The sequence below is a fragment of the Ahaetulla prasina genome, chromosome 2 (genome assembly GCF_028640845.1).
Source record: "Ahaetulla prasina isolate Xishuangbanna chromosome 2, ASM2864084v1, whole genome shotgun sequence".
Classification (NCBI taxonomy): Eukaryota; Metazoa; Chordata; class Lepidosauria; order Squamata; family Colubridae; genus Ahaetulla; species Ahaetulla prasina.
The window spans coordinates 304,432,226-304,451,834 of NC_080540.1; the positions used below are offsets into that span (position 1 = coordinate 304,432,226).

A 19,609-nucleotide genomic window follows, 5' to 3' on the forward strand; every position below is an offset into this window, starting at 1 on the left:
ACATATCTTCCATCTTCATCCAAAATTACCTGATGTTTTTCAAAATACACCCTATCTGATATCAGTGTTGCAACTCCTCTGGCTTTTGAAGTTCCAAATCCTTTTCATATATTTGCATACCTTTTATATACTGTATATACTCAGTATAAGCGAGTTTTTCAAACTTTTAAAAGCTGGCCCCCTCTTATACTGTACCCACATTCGATGTACTTTTAAAAGATACTGTATTTTGATAGATGTCCAGCAGGGCGCTAATAATAAAAATGACAGCGAACACAAATAAATATTCATGTTATTTTACTTGGCTCTATCTTTATTTTTCGCCATCTTTGCCAATAATTTAGAGTTTCTGTTACTAAATTCAAAAATTCCTATTTAAATATCTCAAATTTCTTTTACCAACTCTGTATCCTCTTCTATCATTTTATTTCTTAACATATTAAGCTCCTGAAGAATTTTTTTTCTTTAGTAAGCAAAATTGATTTTCCAATTCTTTAATCTGATTTTATCTCTTTCCATTTTAGTCTTATAATTTTTATATTTCCTACTTGATAATTTAATACTCTCCCCTCTAAACACCGCTTTCATCGCATCCCAAACAATTTCAAATTTAACCTCCCCGTTATCATTTAATCTCCAACTTTCCTCCAATTTTTTAAGTATCCATTTTTTATCCTTTTCATTTTTATACAGTTTCTCCTCATATCTCCAATAGCTTCTTTTTTTCTCAAAATTAAAATCTAAGTCCACCATAACTTCTGCATGATCAGAATCTTTAAAAATTCCCACATCTACCTTATCCACATTATTCAACAAATCTTTAGAAAGAAAAATATAATCAATTCTAGAATATGTATTATATATCTTAGAGAAAAAAGTATATACTCTTTCAATTCCTTTGACCTCTCTCCACACATCCACCACGCTTCAAGCATCCACGTATTTAAAATCCCCATTTTATTTGCTCCTCCACAACGGGTGGGGTTAGTACTATCTATTTTATCTCTGATTAAATTAAAATCCCCAGCCACAATTACTTTCCCTACACTTTCATTCTCCAAAAATTTTGTTATTTTTTCAAGAAATTCTCTTTGTTTCTCATTCGGTAAATATAAATTAACAAGTGTCACTTTTTCCTCATTAAGATTTCCAACAATTATTACATATCTTCCATCCTCATCCAAAATTACCTGATGTTTTTCAAAATACACCCTATCTGATATCAGTGTTGCAACTCCTCTGGCTTTTGAAGTTCCAAATGCTTTTTCATATATTTGCATACCTTTTATATACTGTATATACTCGAGTATAAGCCGAGTTTTTCAGCACGTTTTTTGTGCTGAAAAGCGACCCCCCTCGGCTTATACTCGAGTCTACGTCTCGATGTACTTTTAAAAGATACTGTATTTTTGATAGATGTCCAGCAGGGGGCGCTGCATAATAAAAATGAGCGCCGAACATTTTGCACTTTTGCACTTTTATTGTTTTTCGTTCAAATAAATATTCATGTTATTTTACTTGGCTCTATCTTTATTTTTTACATTGACCAGTAGCTGCCTCATTTCCCACCCTAGGCTTATACTCGAGTCAATAGTTTTTCCCAGTTTTTTTTGTGGTAAAATTAGGTACCTCGGCTTATATTCGATTCTATTTGAATCTTCAGATTTCTGATGGGTTCCGCCTCTTCCTTTCTGTGCCCAAAACCCAACATTAAACTCCCATATAACCAACATTTAACATAAAGAAAACGATAAAAAAACCAAAAAAAGACAAAAAACAAGACAAACAATAAAATACAAACAATCTTCTTCCCCCACATCCTCGTCGGTTTCGCCTCTATAAAGAGAATGGGGGAGAGGGGACGTGCCAATGTCCGGGCCACTTCTTTCGGGCTGTCTATTTAAATTCATCACTCGAAAAAAGATAGTGATGGCTCTCTCCCGCATTCGGCTTCGTATTTTCCAAGACTCTTATCTGCTTCTTCTACTGTATCCTCACGACTTTTCTTCTGTTCAACCAACACAGGTGATATTTCTTTCCTCTTTAACCCTTTAGGGTCTTGCCCCCCAATAGCCTCTTTTTCTTCTTCTGGGGTTGATGTTTCCGCGTGTATTCCACCCATCTTAAGCATTTGATCTTTTATCTCCATTAAATCCTCCACCTCAATCAGTCCAAGCTCCCATAAATATAATATTGCATCTATGTCTGGGGTAATTGTACGCATCCTTCCTTTATAAAAAAATTTCAATTATTGTGGTGGCCTCCAATTATATTTAATTCCATTATCTCTCAAAACTTTTGTAATTGGTTTTAAAAAAAATCTCCATGCCCTTTCTTCTCTTGATATATCCGGGAAGACTTGAATAGTCTTCCCTTCAAACTTCAAAGCATCTCACATCTCTCTCACCTTGGCCATAACTTCCAGCTTATCACCGAGATTTGCGAACCTGACAAGCACATTCCTGTTGGAGCCATTTTGCCTTCTATATCCAATTCTAAAAACACTTGCCAGATCTGCTATTGTAAACGTAAGTTGCGTGTCAAGATCATTAATCCATTTTAAAACCCGCTGTTTCAAATTGTCCTCCTTTTCTTCTGGAATCCCTCGGATAACCAAATTATATTTCCTCATCTCTTCTTCCAGGAGACAAATTCTCTTGTCTTGCTGCTCATTTTTATAAAATATTTCACCAATTTGCCAATCCACTTTTGCCTCATGTACATGGATCTGCTCAAGTTCATCTTTAATAATTGTCATTTCCTCTCTTTGCTTTGCAAAATTTTCATTCATTTCTTGTTTCATTTTTTTCATTTCCAATGTCATTTCCAATGTCATATTATCCATACGCTCCGATAGTCCTGCTATTTTCCCCCCAATTTTATTTAAAGCTGCAGCAACTTGCTGCGTTTCTGAAAGTTGTTGAGTCATTTTAAAAAGTCTTAAAAAATTTTCAAACTAGTATTTCAAACCACTTTTGCAGAGGGTCTTAATGAAGATCAAGGGACAACAGTCTTTTAATTGAAGCCGAAGCGGCTTATTTTGCACTCGTTATCTCTCAGTAGCTTGTGATTCATAGTCACTCCACAAAGGAACACAGATAACTCACAGCTTTTAAACAATAATCAGCGCCATTTTTTCTCCACGTCAGCAAAAGAAAAAGAAAAAAAAATAAGAAATTTACTGCTTCATTCCAACTTAAACTTCGGGAAAAAGTCCTCTTTTGTTATCAGTTTTAAATTCAGTCTGCTGGGCTGTTAACACTTTCACTTCATGATTTATTAACTTTCATCCGTAACGGTGCATTCCAAACACATAGATCCTCATAAATCTTCATTAATAAGCCCTGTGAAGTGAAGGAAAGGTCCTTACCCCACCACGGTCATGGCCACGCCCCTTGGAAACAAAGTTAAGGTTTGTTACTTGCAATCACCGATGCTAGTTCTCCTGCTTTTGTTCCGTCTGCATTGAAATCAATTTGAAGCTAATCATAGACGCAGAGGTGGTCGCGGCTTGTTCTGCATAAAGGAGAAGCGCTGTGGGTGCAGAGCTCTGCCAGGCAAAAGGGGAACTCTCACCCTTCGATCTCCTGGCTTTTTCCCAGGAGTTCTCGTGGAGCTCTACCCATGCCCGACTGCTCTGCTTTCCCTCTTCTCCCGAGGGAAAGCTTTCCAAACTGTCAGACAGCCGATTTGCGCTGTCAAAACGGTTTTAAACGCAACCGCAGGGCTGGTGATCTGAAGGACCGTCTCCGAAGCCTGCAGTGCCACCGGAAGTCCCTATAATTCTTTATTTATTGAAGATCTGATTCTTCTTTTGGTATAAGAGTTATGTATGCCTCCCTCCACGAGTCCGGGATCTTAGCTTCTAATAAGTCATTATTAGGGATGTGCATAAGTCATACAGGGACGTGCTGAGGATTTTGTTCAATATCTGTCTGATAAAATCGCTTAGATTCGGGACGGCTTGGACACTGATTGGATAGATTCAGGTGGGATGGCGGAGACGAGTCTTGAGAATGTTATCTGGGCTGAGTTCGATCCTGTGACTCCTGAGGACATGGACAGGTTGTTGGGTAGGCTGAACTCCACCACATGTTTATTGGACCCGTGTCCCTCCTGGATGGTGCTGGCCACCCGGGAGGTTACACGAGGCTGGCTCCAGGAAGTTACCAACGCTTCTTTGTTGGAGGGTGTTTTCCCTGCCGCTTTGAAAGAGGCGGTGGTGAGGCCCCTCCTTAAGAAGCCCTCCCTGGACCCGGCTATTTTAGCGAACTATCGTCCAGTCTCCAACCTTCGCTTTTTAGCGAAGGTTGTTGAGAGTGTGGTGGCATATCAGCTTCCTCAGCACCTGGAGGAATCTGTCTATCTGGACCCGTTCCAGTCCGGTTTCAGGCCGGTTACAGCACCGAGGCGGCTTTGGTCGCGTTGGTGGATGACCTCTGGAGAGCCGGGACAGGGGTTGTTCCTCTGTCCTGGTTCTTAGATCTCTCAGCGGCTTTTGATACCATCGACCATGGTATCCTGCTGCGACGGTTGGAGGATTGGGGTGGGAGGCACCGTTTATCGGTGGTTCTCCTCCTATCTCTCTGACCGTTCGCAGACGGTGTTAACAGGGGCAGAGATCGCCCCGAGGCGCCTCACTTGTGGGGTGCCTCAGGGTCTGTTCTCGCCTCCTGTTCAACATCTACATGAAGCCGCTGGGTGAGGTTATCCGTGGTTTGGGTGGATTATCATCTGTGCGCTGATGATACGCGGCTGTACATTTCCACCCCGAACCACCCCAACGGCTGTCGAGGTGATGGGCCGGTGCCTTGAGGCCGTGCGGGTCTGGATGGGGAGGAACAGGCTCCAACTCAACCCTTCCAAGACAGAGTGGCTGTGGGTACCGGCGTCCCGGGACAGTCAGCTTACATCATCACTGACTGTGGGGGAGGAAGTACTGACCCCAGGAGGAGTGCAACAAGCGTCCTCCTGGACGATCGGCTGTCCTTAGAGAATCATTTGACAGCCGTCGCCAGGGAGCATTCTATCAGGTCCATCTGATTCGCCAGATGCGCCTTCCTTGACCGTGGCGCCTTGCGCACAGTCACTCGCCCTCGTCACTTCCGCCTGGACTATTGCAATGCTCTCTACATGGGGCTCCCTTGAAGAGTACCCGAGGCTCCAGTTAGTCCAGAATGCGGCCGCGGGTGATAGAGGAGCACCACGTTGCTCCCATATAACACCTATCCTCGCGGCCTGCACTGGCTACCGTAGTCTTCGGTGCAATTCAAGGTCTTAATACCACCTTTAAAGCGCTCCATGGCTTAGGACCGGGATACCTTGAGACCGCCTTCTGCCGCGATTGCCTCCCAATGACCTGTGCGCTCCCACAGAGTGGGCCTCCTCAGGGTGCCGTCGACCAAACAATGTAGGTTGGCGGCCCCCAGGGGGAGGGCCTTCTCTGTGGCGGCACCAGCTCTGTGGAACGAGCTTCCTCCAGGATTACGACAACTACCCGACCTCCGGACCTTCAGACGTGAACTGAAGACTCTATTGTTTCAGCGTGCAGGACTAGCCTAAGATAGAAGGTTTTAGCATATTTTAATGGGGTTTTTATAGGTTTTACTGTTTTAGTGATCAGGCTATGATAATATTTAGTTTTAATTGGGTTTTAATGTTTATTTATTATACTGTTTTAATATGCCTGTGAACCGCCCTGAGTCCTACGGGAGATGGTGCGGTATATAAGTTTGATTAATAAAATAAATAATAAAATAAATAAATTAAATATCTGCAAATTACGTTACTTAAAACATCTTGCAACATTTTGTATAACTCTGCTGGTAATCCATCTGGTTCTGATATTTTACCATTCTTTTGTCTCTTAATTCCCTCTATTAGTTCCATCATTGATTTTTTTTTTATATTTACATTTATATCCCGCCCTTTTCTGAAGACTCAGGGTGGCTTACAGTGTATATTCTTTCTTCAAATAACTTTTTAAATTTTTCTGGAATCTTGGGTATTCCAGCTGTTTCTAGATATTACTCTATCTTTCCATCTGTTTCTAGATATTACTCTATCTTTCCCTCTGCAACTGGCTCTTGTTGGTATAGTCATTTGTAATATTTCTCAATTACTTTTTTCTTTTCCTCATTTTGGTAGCATATATTCCCATCTTGATCTACTAGTTGGTTTATTAACTTCTTTTCTTTCTCTTTTTTCATTTTATATGCCAACCTGGTTTATTTGCATTTTCAAAAAAGTTTTGGTTTGTTGATTTTATTTTATTCGCCAAATCTTCATTTTCCATTAAATTCATTTTATGTTTTTGCAAGTCCATCAAATTCTTAGTCTTTTTATCATGTGAATTTTTGTCGTTCCATCTCTAACTTCTTATACTCTTCCTCCAGTTTCTTTTGTATTTCTCTATTCTTTTTGTTCTGTTTTTCTAGATGTCATTGTCAATCCTCTATTATACGCTTTGCTAGTATCCCACACATTTTGTAATGCTGTACTTTTTTATTTTCTTTAATGAAATAGGTCAATTCTTTTTCCATATACTTGCTGAACATTCTTTTCATTTAATAGTTTTTGATTCAATGTCCATCTTATTCTTTTCCTCTGCCCCTTCCATGTCATTATTATTGGGTTGTGGTCTGCCCATGTATTTGTTTCTATATCAATCTTATGTATTAGATATTAATTCTGTTGACAACCACATCATACCTATTTTTGACCACAACGTGTCTGTTTGAGTAAAATGTGTACTGCTTTTCTTTCGGATATCTTCTCCAGGTATCCTGCAAGCTCAATTCATCTGTCATTGTAAAAAATACTCTAGAAAGAGTCTTCTTATTCATTTTTGTGGATTTGTGATCTTATTCATTATTTACAATCACATTAAAATCTCCTATTACATGTATATCTTCACATTCTATTATGTTTCTATGTAATTTCACATAAAATTCTTCTTGATTTTTATTTGGAGCATATATCACTACCAACAATATTTTTTATGGTTCATTACTATTTCTATCATTAATACTCTTCCTTCCTCATCCTCAAAAATTTGTTTGGATTGAATTGTCTTTTTAATATATACTGCTACTCTTCTTTTACTCTGACAAGCAAGTGTTATATATAATGTCCCCAATTTAATCTTCTCCAAAAACATATGTTGTTTTCTAATATGGACTTCTTGTAAGTATATTATCTCTAATTTTAACTTCTCTGATTTATTAAATATTCTTCTTTTTACTGCTGAATTTAGTCCATTTATGTTTATTGATATCATTTTTATTTCTTCTTTCATATCTTACTTGTTTAGTAGATCTAGGCGTTCTTATCTCCCTTTGTTCTTTGTTCTCTTATTGCTCTTTCTTCTTCTTTAACTGTCTCTTTTGTTTGTTCCTTTTTCTCTTACTGATATCCAGCCCCTCTTTCTTCTCTCAATCTCTCTTCTTGGAATCCTATATATTGTTCATAAAATAGTTCCGCCTTCTGTATTGTGTCCAATCTATGTCTCTGTCCCTGCCAGTTCACCTTCTGGAACCAACCATCTAAAACTCACTCTTTTACTCAAACATTTTGTCAGGAACTGGTATTCTTTTCTTAAGTCTCTAACCCTTCTTGGAACTTGTTTCAACGCCACTATCGCTGTACCTTTGTGTTTTATTGTATCTCTCATAAACTGCAAAATCTCTGTTCTCAATATTTTCTTGGTAAATCTGATGTTTATCTCTAGGCAAATTATTTCTCATTGCATATCTTGTATGTACTCTGAAAATCTCATCAATCCCATTTAATATCTTTTCTGTACTCTCTTCCATTGTTTCCGCTAATATCACCGCAATTTTTTCGGGTAGATTCTCTCCTTTTTCTTCTTCAATATTTTGGAATCTTAGATAATAATCAGCCTTGTCCATTTCCAATTATATAATTATCTTTTCCTGATTTTGTCTGTTGTTGTAAGTCCATAATTCATCTCTTCCACTTTTTTCTCTGTTGATTCTGCTTTCTCTTCCACTATCCTCAGTCGTCGTTCATTTTTTCCCCATCATCTCTTGGATTTCTTTTACATCTTCTTCTACTTTGCTTATTCGTTCCTTAATATCTTCATGCATTGCCTGTAACATACTTTTAAATTCCATATTAGCTTTCTCTTGTAGTATCTACTACTTTTTGTGCCGTGGAGCTGGACGCTGTTGTTATTGATGATAAATGTGCTATTTTCTTCATCTTGTTCTTTGTTTTCAAACCACAAAATTTATAATCCAAATATCCAATTTAATTGTAATCCCACTTTTGTTATCTTGAAATCGATCCACTTCCATTCTGTTCCATCATCAAGCAATCAAATTCCACTTTCAAATTAAATCCAAATTTAAGATAAAAGTCAAAATCAAAATTAAAATGCAATCCAAAATCTTCAGGTTCTTGTTACCTGATCTTGGCATATTCGGGTCTTTTCCCGTGTAAGGTTGAGAGTATCTTGGCGACGTTTCGACGAGGTCTCACTCATCTTCAGGCTGGTGCTTTCGGCTTTGTGTGTCAGATTGCCTCCGATCAATGCTTAAGAAGAATGACCCTGACTCCATTTGATTATAGAGATCAGTAACTTTTACTAAGCACGTCAGTTTGCAATAGAAGCAAAGCTTAAACTGGAAATAGATATGGCTTATAGATACATTTCCCCTTATTCAGCCCTCCTCCCTCCAAAGATCAAACAGTTTTAATCCATTGTCCTTCTCCTCTTTGGCCATGTGGTACTTTACTTCCAATGTTATTCCTCTTTCAGTCTTCTGGTTGGAATGTCTGGCATGCAATGCTCGTTAAACCTGCGCGCGTTTGTCTGTTTGAATCCTTTATCCCTCCTCCTCTCAAATGTCAGCCGGAGCGTTAAAGGGGCCATCACCTCATCAATCACACATAACAACAAGTAACATTAAAACATTTAACGAAGAGTTAAAACAGTTAAACACTCTACTAAGTAAATAAACACTTAAAGTAATAAGCGGAGGCTGACATTCAGCCCTCCTGCAACAGGGACGTTAGTCCTAGAAAAGAAAAAAGAAATGTTAAGGTTTATCAGGATACTGTTCATAAAATCGTGCTAGCTTTTTGGGGGCGCAAACATCCTCCTTGTTCACCCATTCTGCTTGGGATAAAGGAAAATGTTTCCAAGCTACTAAATATTGGATTTTATTTCTATGTTTTCTAGAGTCCAGGATCTCCTTAACCTCAAAATGTTGTTCCCCTTCTATGAGGATAGGTACTGGGGGTTTGTTAGGCTTAGCTCTAATAGGGGATGTGTGTTCAGGTTTGAGTAAGCTAACATGAAAAACCGGTTGAATTCTTCTCAAGGTTTTTGGTAGTTCTAGTTGGACAGTCACTGGATTAATGATTCTAACAATGGGGAAAGGTCCTACTTATTTAGATCTCAGTTTCTTTGATTTTTATGTAGTTTGTAAATATTTGGTGGACAGGTAAACTTTATCTCCTACTTGGTACTTCTCAGGGGCCCTTTTTTATCAGCTTGTTTCTTGTGTAAGCAATGCGCATCATCAATCTCTTTGCGAGTTATTTTCCAGGTACTTTGTATTTGCTCTATCCATTCAGCCAATGACGGAATAGAAGGCCTCTCTTCGGGAAGTTCTGGGATGGGGACAAACTTTTGACCAGAAGCCACTTTGAACGGAGTGAAACCCGTGCTACTATGAACTGAGTTGTTGTAAGCCACTTCAGCAAAAGGTAGTAGGTCAGCCCAATTATCTTGTTGATAATTAAAGTAACAGCTGAGATATTGTTCTAGTACTGAGTTCAAGCGTTCACAAGATCCATTAGTTTGAGGATGGTGGGAGGAGCTTAACCCCTGGGCGGAGCCAAGGAATCGTAAAAACTCTTTCCAGAATTGGGAAGTTAATTGCATTCCCCGGTCTGAGATAATACGTTCAGGGACTCCATGTAACCTGTAGATGTGCTGTACAAACAATCTTGCCAAAGTTTTAGCTGAAGGTATTTTAGTACATGGGATGAAATGCACTTTTTTAGAAAACAAGTCTGTCACTACCCAGATTACCGTATGGCCCCCACTCTCGGGCAATTCTACTATGAAGTCCATGGATATTTCTTTCCATGGGGCTCCTGGGCGAGCAACCGTTTGGAGCAGTCCTGGTGGTTTTCCTGGTGGTCTTTTTGCTGCCGCACACACACAGTACAACTTGCTACGTAGGATTCAATGTCTTTTTTAAGTCCTGGCCACCAGAATTGCCTTTTCAGAAGGTGCAAGGTTTTCACGAACTCAAAGTATCCAGCCATCTTAGCATCATGGCATCGGTGAAGAGATGGTCTCCCTTGCTGATGCCGGGACATAGAGTTTCACCCCCACCCAGGCCAGTCCATCACGGAGGGTACATGCGTGGGAATGGCCTAAGAACCAGTCGTCTGTGTCCAAGGCTTCCTTCAACACCTTGGTGCCTTTGATATACGGGAGGAGGGCGATGCCATTGTCTTGTTCTGTGTCTTGGTTCTTGGGCGGTGTCTCCCTTTGGATTAGGTTGGTAATTGTGTTTCTTTGGAATCCGTTGGCGATTAATACGTTTGTGAAAGTGTGTAATTCAGTTTTCAGGTGGTCTTTGTCGGCTAGGTGTTTGGTTCTGGAGATGAGAGTCTTGGCTACGGAGTTGATCTGTGCGGGGTGGTGATATGATTGTGCGTTTAAGTAGCGGTTGGTGTGTGTTTTTTTCTGGTAGATGGTGTGTCCTAGGGAGCCATTGGGTTTTTTGTAGATTAGGACATCCAGAAAGGGGAGTTGGTTGTTAGCTTCTATTTCCATAGTGAATATTTCACTACATCTCAACAGCCTACACCCCAAAATACAATTCACTATGGAAATAAAAGCTAAAAACCAACAACCAACTCCCCTTTCTGGACATCCTAATCCCCTTTGTGGATATCCTAATCTACAAAAAACCCAACCCAAGGAGTCTATAAAATACCATGCAAAATCTGCCTAGCCACATCCATTGGACAAACTAAAAGGAGAATAAATTCACGCATCGCAGAACACAAGAACGCAGTCAGAAAAGAAGAAAAAACCTCCTCCCTTTTCCAGCACCTTAAAACCACAGGACATGAAATTGATTTCGAAGGAACCAAATTAATCTCCAAAACTGAACACTGTAACAAGAGAATAATTATGGAAGCCATCGAAATAGAGAAACACCCCCACAACATGAACAAACGGGATGACACCTCCTGCCTATCAGACATCTGGAAACCAGCCTTAGTCAACAAACGAGTCCCAGCCACCAAAATTGACACAGGACAACACACGACGCCACCACCAATCATCCTCACCAGATTCAAACCAAACCCATCCCACAGACGAAACACAACCACCATCCAGAAGCCAGACCATGCTGGCACCACTGGCTGCTGCACCCCCCTCCGATCCCCACACAAAGCAAGCTGACACACGCCAGGAACACATGACAAGACCTCGGACTCGGAGCCACCCGGGATGCTGCATCACAGCCATCTGCTCAAGACATCACATCACAGAACTACAGAGGCCACAACACCAAAGTTCAGGAACAAAAGACTAGGACCACACCCACACATGATGCTACAAAATAGCCGACCAATCTGCAAACACCCACTCCATCTACCAAGCAAGATGCAACCACACAGCCAACCAACCCGCTCACAGCAACACTCCCCACCTCCCCACCAGTATTTATAGAGAGCCATGCTTTGACCACGCTTTGCTCGCACAAGCACGATGCCAAAAGCACCAGCCTGAATATGATGAGTGAGACCTTTTCGAAACATCGCCAAGATACTCTCAACCTTACATGGGAAAAGATCCGAATATGCCAAGAACTACATACTATACCCGTGAAAACCTACGAAAACAGATATATATATATCCCACAAACAAAAGGAGAAAATTTAAAAAGGAGAAAGGAAAAAAAAGGGAATAAAAAAAAATATCCAAAAATTTAATTCCAAAATTTCCAAATGTCAAAAGAAATCCAAAAATCCAAAATTATAAATCCAGAAAATAGAGGGAAAGCAATTGGATATTTAGTCTAATATACAGCTGGTTCTTTTTCTTTCCCCCGCCAAGTCACAAGACAATTATTATCAGAACTCTGTTGCCAGGTTTAAAAACATTTTCCAAGGTCATTCCATTTCATATCTTCTTTATTCTTCTCTCAGTTAATTTTCCAATAGTTCCTCTTATGCCACTAGATGACACTGCAGTTTACTTCCCCTAATCATAAGTATAATTAATCCAATTCAGATGTTTCTAATATAAATCTCAAAATTTTAAAGTTCATTTGTATTTTAGTTTTGGCAAAAAGCAACTCTGCCCAATCTGCTTTCTATTTTTCAAATCCGTTTTCAAACTTCTTTAAAATTGTCTTTATTTTATGGCCACTGCTTTTTCGCCGCTATTGCCAGAAGTGGGGAGGCAGACTTACATCCCTCCCCTTTCCGTTCTGCCGTTCTTCAGTTATAACTTTTAGAAACCAGGGAGTAAAGTAAAAATAGGTATCTTGTTTTCAAGATAATAAATTCAATCTCACCCAGACGATCCACCTCGCTTTTTTCTTTTCTCTTTCTGTGTGGCCGCCCCAGCTTTGAGACAGCTCCCAATGGCTGTCTTTCCAGTCACTGGGTCCGAGGCTATTCGCCGGTGCTTCAGGGAATTTGCGGTTTCCCTGTTCACACCAGCCCGTGCCTCTGTTCCTCACCATCCCTACGAGACGGCTACGATCGTCTGTGGACCCCCAAAGCAGCTGGAATATTGACGCTTCTCTGAAGCCCCGAAGTTCATTGTGTTGCCGCGACGCTGGCCATGCCCCCTTTTCATTTCCCATTCTTGTTACATATCACTATTAGTCAGAAATTCCCCATTTACCTAAATGGTTTCTTAATTTACCCTGATTTTTTTTTCCTTCATTGGATATGGTTTATTATTGGCACTGACTACAGTTGGGACTGGTAGCTACATCTCTAAGCAGTGTCATAAAAGTCACAGTTGTGGCTGTGGTCATTAGACAAATCACCTGCAAATCATCCCACCTAATTGGGGAGTCACCTGACCATGATTTGCAACTTCTTGCTGGCTTCCCCATTTACTTTGTCAGAAGCTGGCTGTGTATATTGCAAATGGGGATTGTGAGCCTGTGGGATGCTGTGTCTGTTGAAAATGCACACTAGTTGCCGAGTCCCCAAATCACAATCATATAACTGTGGGGACCCTGCAATGGTGGGACCAGTCTCAGGTTGTAAATCTCCAGTAATAACTTTGAACATTCACTGAACAAATCGTTGGTAAGCGAGATTGTTGCCTGGATTGTATTTTCAGCATCTTGTTTTAGAGATATCCCTAAGATGCCTTGCTCCATGAGGATTCTGTGTGTGGAATGACACCTGCACCTCTCTCTAAGATTGTTGGAATCAAGTTTCTGTATATGACTAGGCTCCAGTTTTTTACTGTTGTGGTTTGCACCCAATGCTTGCTGCTTAATGTTTCTATGACACCTCCTCATTGATTAGGATCAGATCCAGGAGAAGCTTATCTTTTCTTCATTCTTCTAGAAAATGGAATAACCCGTAGAAGAGAGTATTTGTATCTTGGTTGAACCGTGGAGTCCTTGGTGTTCTCTCAGCTTGGCTGTATTCTTGCAGATATTTCATTACCCAACTAGGTAACATCATCAGTGCTAGAAGGGAGCAGGGGTTTGTGCTTTGTTTAATTACAGTGGCTACACTGTCATTCGATGTTATAATAATAATAATAATAATAATTATTATTATTATTATTATTATTATTATTATTATTATTTAATTTCTATATTCTCCCGAAGGACTCGGCGGTTTACAGCCAGGTAAAAACAACAGTAAATAAATACAATACAATTAAAACCAATGTTAAAAAGCTTATTCAATTTGGCCCATAATTAAAATAATTAAAATACATTACAATCACAAAAACCCCCATTAAAATTAGCAATAATATTAGCAATAATCCTTGATTAGGGTTTTGTTTATTGTTTGATTGTCTGTGTTGATAGTTCCTTGATTAGTTGACCATTCGATTGTTGATCTGGTATTAATCCTGATGTTTCTGCTTATCTGGGTGTTGCTTGCTGGTGAGGAGGTGTTTTGATCTTTCTGTTTCCTTTTTAGCTTTTTGATTATCTCTTTTGAAGGTATAAATGCTTTTTTCTATATGAACCTATTGATGCCTGATTTGTCAGAGTGCCAGGCTTCCAGGAATTCTTTAGCATTTTTGGATTTAACTTGATCTAGGATGGTCTCTGTTTCCCAGTTGAAACTGTGGCGAAGTCTGTCCATATGTTGTGCAGTGGACTGCTGGTTGAGGTTCATGGATGCCAATCTTCTGCCTGCTTGTCCTATATAATGGCTGTTGCAGTCCTTACACTGTATGACTCCCGTTTTTTTTCTTCTGAGGCTGCTGGGTCTTTTGGTTTACTTCGGATGATTTGAAGGGCATTTCTCGGTTTGTGTGCTACGCCGATTCCATGAGAGGTTGTGATCGTCTGTTGGTGATTTCTGAGATGTTTTGACGTATGGCTGTGTTGTCCTTTTTACGGCTTGTGTTGGTTGTGCCAAATTAAGTTGAGTAGACGGGGACTTTCTGCTAAAGTTGCATGGGTATCCATTGTATTGGAAGATGTTATATAGATGATCTGTTTCCTTTTCCTGAGGTTCAGGGCTGTTGCAGTGTGTTTGTTTTCATCTAAACAGTGTTTTTGTGGGAGATTGGGTTGGTTATTTTGGTAATGGAGTACAGTAGTTCTCAGTATACAAGAGTTCATTTAGTGACCGTTTGAAGTTACACTAAAAAGTGATTTGTGACCATTTTTCACACGACCATTGTAGCATCCCCATGGTCACATGGGTCAAAATTTGGATGCTTGGCAACTGTTTTATACTTATGACAGTTGCAGTGTCCCAGGGTCATGTGATCACCTGTTGCAACCTTCTGACAAAGTCATTGGGCAAGCTAGATTTACTTAACAACCATGTTACTAACTTAACAACTGCAGTGATTCACTTAACATCTTTAGCAAGAAAGGTTGTAAAATGGGGCAAAATCCACTTAACAACAGCTGGCTTAGCAACGGAAATTTTTTGGCTCAATTGTCATAAGTCAGGGGTTACCTGTGCCTAGCTAGTGTGGCTGGTTTTATGATTGGCTGATATTTCTGATTTGCGAGGTGTCCTTTGCTGTTGAAGATATTCAGGAAGGCCCCTGTTTGGTTTTCTTCTTCCTTTGCCAGTGCTATTCCTTTGAAGTTGTGATTGGTTGTTTTATGGATCTTTTCTAGTTGTTCCTTTTCCATTATGACAATGTGTGGAAGTGCAGTCTCTGCCTTGACCCCTGGAAGTGCTGTCCCCATGGGTCTTCCTCAGGAAACGTGGGGCGATGGGTAACCAATCATTGTACAAACAGATTGCCAAGCAGCCAGATTGTGGCCTCATAAATCGGGGGGGGGGGGGCAGGCAGCAGAATGCCTGGACACACTTTCCAAGGCTGCCTTCACTTCAAAGAGTTGTTAAATGACAGGTCATGCATGAATGGAGGACTCCCTGCAATCTATGCCCCTTTTGTACCAGCATACTTGACCTGCCAGGGATTTTCTCCATGGTGATTTGTTTCTCACCTGGTCTTTCAGGCCTTCCATTTTCCCTGTGGCTGATTTCACATACTGTTGCTGGTCCTCTTTCCTTTTTCTTTTCTTAGCCTTTTCTAGAAACTGACTGACTTGTGTAATTCAGCTGCACCGTTCCCAGACCCACATTCTTTTTATTTACTTATTTTAAAAAAGCCTTAAAATGGTTTGGCCTCATTTATTTAACTAAACTAGCATTAACAGATGAAAGGAAATGGAAATTTAATATACAGATTAACAGAATTGGAAGGGACTTCGTAGGGTCATCTAGTCCATCACCCTGCCCAAGCAGGAGACGTTACACCATTTTTGAGAGATGGCAGTCCAGTCTCTTCTTGAAAGCCTCCAGTGATGAAGCTCCCACAACGTCTGAAGGCAACTTCTGTTCCATGGGTTGATTATTCTCCCTGTCAGGAAATTCCTCCTTATTTCTAGGTTAAATCTCTTCTTGTTCAGTTTCCATCCATTATTCCTTGTCTGGCCTTCAGGTGCTTTGAAAAATTGCTTGATCCTCTTCCTCCTCTCCGTTGCAGCCCTTCAAATATTGGAACATGGCTATCATGTCTCCCCTGGTCCTTCTCTTCACTAGACCAGCCATGCCCAGTTCCTGCAACCGTTCTTCATGTTTTAGCCTCCAGTCCCCTAATCATCTTGGTTGCTCTTCTCTGCACTCTAGAAGGAGTCTGAACATTTTTTTTATAGTGTGGTGACCAAAACTGGATGCAGTACTCTAGGTGTGATCTTAGTAGGGCTTTATAGAGTGGTATTAGTACCTCACTTGATCTTGATTGTATCCCTCTGATAATGCAATTTAGGATTGCATTGACTTTTTTTTTTAATTTTAACAATCATATCAAACAGCTCATCCAATGTACAGTTATATACAATTAGTCGGGCTTGCCCAGTCACCACCCCCCTTTTTAACACTCTTCCCTCTTCTACCTTCTTCTACTTTCCAGACCTTCGTCTCCTTCTCTTATCTACATCCTCTCCTCCCTCCACCCTACACCTTCCTTCTCCCTCTTCTACCCCTCCTCCTTCCTCTTCTCCTCTTTCCTACCTCCTACTCTCTCCTCTTTTCTCCCTCCCCATTGTTCTAAAATGGTAACTGGGCAGACCCGACCCTACATTAATTATATTTATACATCTTCAATAATCCCTGTACATTAACCATCACTCCATCCTTTACCCTCAACCCCCCAATTCCCCTCCCCCTTACCCCCCACCCCCCACCCCGACTTCCCAGAACAAAATGCAGGGTATCAAAACTAACAATCATAATCCAAAATAATTCCTAAATTATAATCTCTAGTCACCCCACACATAATCACACTCTCAATTCCCGTCTCCTTTCAAAATATATCTAATACAAAATATTTCCTAAATTTACTCATATGCTATTCGATATTTTTTTATCTGATACTTATTTTGAATATAATCAATCCACATTTTCCATTCTAAAATATATTTTTCTTGTGTATAGTCTTTCAAGTAAGCAGAGATTTTTGCCATTTCTGCCAGATTTGATACTTTGAGTGTCCATTCTTCAATTGTAGGTAATTCTTCTTTCTTCCAATATTGAGCAATCAAAAGTCTCGCGGCTGTTATTAAGTTCAAAATCAATTTAGTCTCTATAGCTGTACAATCCATAATTATTCCTAGTAAAAAGAACTGTGGAGTAAACTTAATCTTTTTCAAAATATTCTGCATGATCCACCATACTTTAATCCAAAATGCTTTAACTTTTTTACAAGTCCACCATATATGGTAATAAGTGGCATCTTCACAATCGCATCTCCAACATTTAGCCTGTACATTAGGATACATACATGACAACTTTTTGGGGTCTAAATGCCATCTATAAAACATAAAAATTTTCTCTCATATTTTGCGCTTATGTAAATTTAACATTCCTCACCCAAATTCTTTCCCAAGTTTCCAACATTATTGGTTGCTGAAAATTTTGTGCCCACTTAACCAATTCAGTCTCTGAGTCTATTTCTACTAATACATTATACAACCTCTTAATATGCTGTTGGCCTTGATCTCTCATTTGTTTTAACAAATTATCCTCAGTTTGCTTAACACCTATTTTTTGATCTAATTTCCATCTAGCTTGTAATTGTCCATATTGAAACCATTTATAATTTTTCCCTTCTTCCCCCATCTTTTCTCTGAATTTTAATTGTAATTTCCCCTTTTCCATACAAAGGAGTTCTTTATAGGTAACTACCTCCATCTTTTGATATATATTTATATTTTCTATCATGTGTCTCGGGATTGCCCATATTGGAATCTTTCCATCTAATTTATATTGATATTTCCTCCAGACCCTCAATAATGCATTTCTAATTATATTATTTTTAAATATTTTATCTACTTTCTTATCATATAATAAATAGGCATGCCACCCATATAACAAATCATAACCTTCTATATTCAAAACTCTTTCCTCAGTTAAATTAATCCAATCAGTAATTAATGATAAGACAACTGCTTCATAATACAATTTTAAATTAGGCATTTTAAGACCCCCTCTTTCCCTTGTATCCTGCATTATTTGTAATTTTATTCTTGGTTTTTTGCCCATCCATACAAAATTATTAACCCCCTTTTGCCATTCCTGTAATTTGATATCATTCTTAAGTACCGGTATCATTTGAAACAAAAATAGAAACCTGGGCAAAACATTCATTTTTATAGCCGCTATTCTTCCCAGCAAGGATAGTTGTAACCTTCCAATTCTCAATTTCTTTCCATACCTTCTGCCACAATACCTCATAATTATTTTTGTATAATTTGACATTTGAAGCTGTAATATATATTCCTAAATATTTAACCTTTTTAACGATTTCAAAACCCGTAGTTCTTTCTAACTCTTCTTTTTGTTGTATATTCATATTTTTAATTATCATCTTTGTCTTTTGCTGATTCACCTTAAATCCAGATACTTTACCTTACTGACCAATTATATCTTTTAAACCAGTAGCTGAGTATATTGGTTGGGATACAGTAACAACCAAGTCATCTGCAAAAGCTCTTAATCTATAATCTTGATGTTTAACTCTAATTCCCTTTATTCGATCGGAACCACGTATTTTATTCAGAAGAATTTCTAAAGTTAAAATAAAGAGTAATGGGGACAGGGGACATCCCTGTCTCATCCCTTTCCCAATTTTAAAAGTTTCTGTTAACCCACCATTTACTATTATTTGTGCTGTTTGCTTCTGATATATTGCTTTAATTGCATGGATAAAATACTCCCCAAATTGCATTTTTTCTATTACTTTAAACAAAAACTGCCAATCCAATCTGTCAAAGGCTTTTTCAGCATCCAAAAAAAAGAGTGCCGCTGAAACTTGGTTGTTTCGTTCCAAATATTCAAGTAAATTTACAATTTGCCTCACATTATATCTCATCTGCCTACCCTTAATAGAATATAGGGGTAAGGAAGTTTATCAAGATTAAAAAAGCGTTTTTAGAGTATTATAGTAAGTTATATATTAGGGATATGATTGATAATACAGAGATAGAAAGATATTTACAACAACAAAATATTTGTGAGGTTGTGGTCTACTTTGTTGAATGCCTTGCTGAAGTCTAAGTATATTATGTCCACAGCATTTCACTGGTCTACTAATTTAGTCACTATGTTGAAGAATGAAATAAGATTGGTTTGGCATGATCTGTTTTTAACAAATCCATGCTGACTGCTAGTTATTACTTTACTTGTTTCTAGATGTTGGCAGATCTATTTTTTATTATCTTTTCCAATATCTTCCCAGGTATTGATGCTAGGCTGATTGGACACACAGGAGCATATTATGTGTCTGCATAAACACGCACGCGCGCGCGCACACACACACACACACACACCAGCTTTGAAGCTTGGTCCCACCTTGTCTCTCCCA

At 39.2% G+C, this 19,609-nt stretch overlaps 1 protein-coding gene across 1 annotated transcript in view; it reads left to right on the forward strand.

Moving 5' to 3' along the window:
• LOC131192931 (gamma-secretase subunit Aph-1b-like) overlaps positions 1-19,609 on the forward strand; it is a 45,849-nt gene that overhangs the window by 22,598 nt on the left and 3,642 nt on the right. The gene's annotated exons all lie outside the window — the stretch shown is intronic.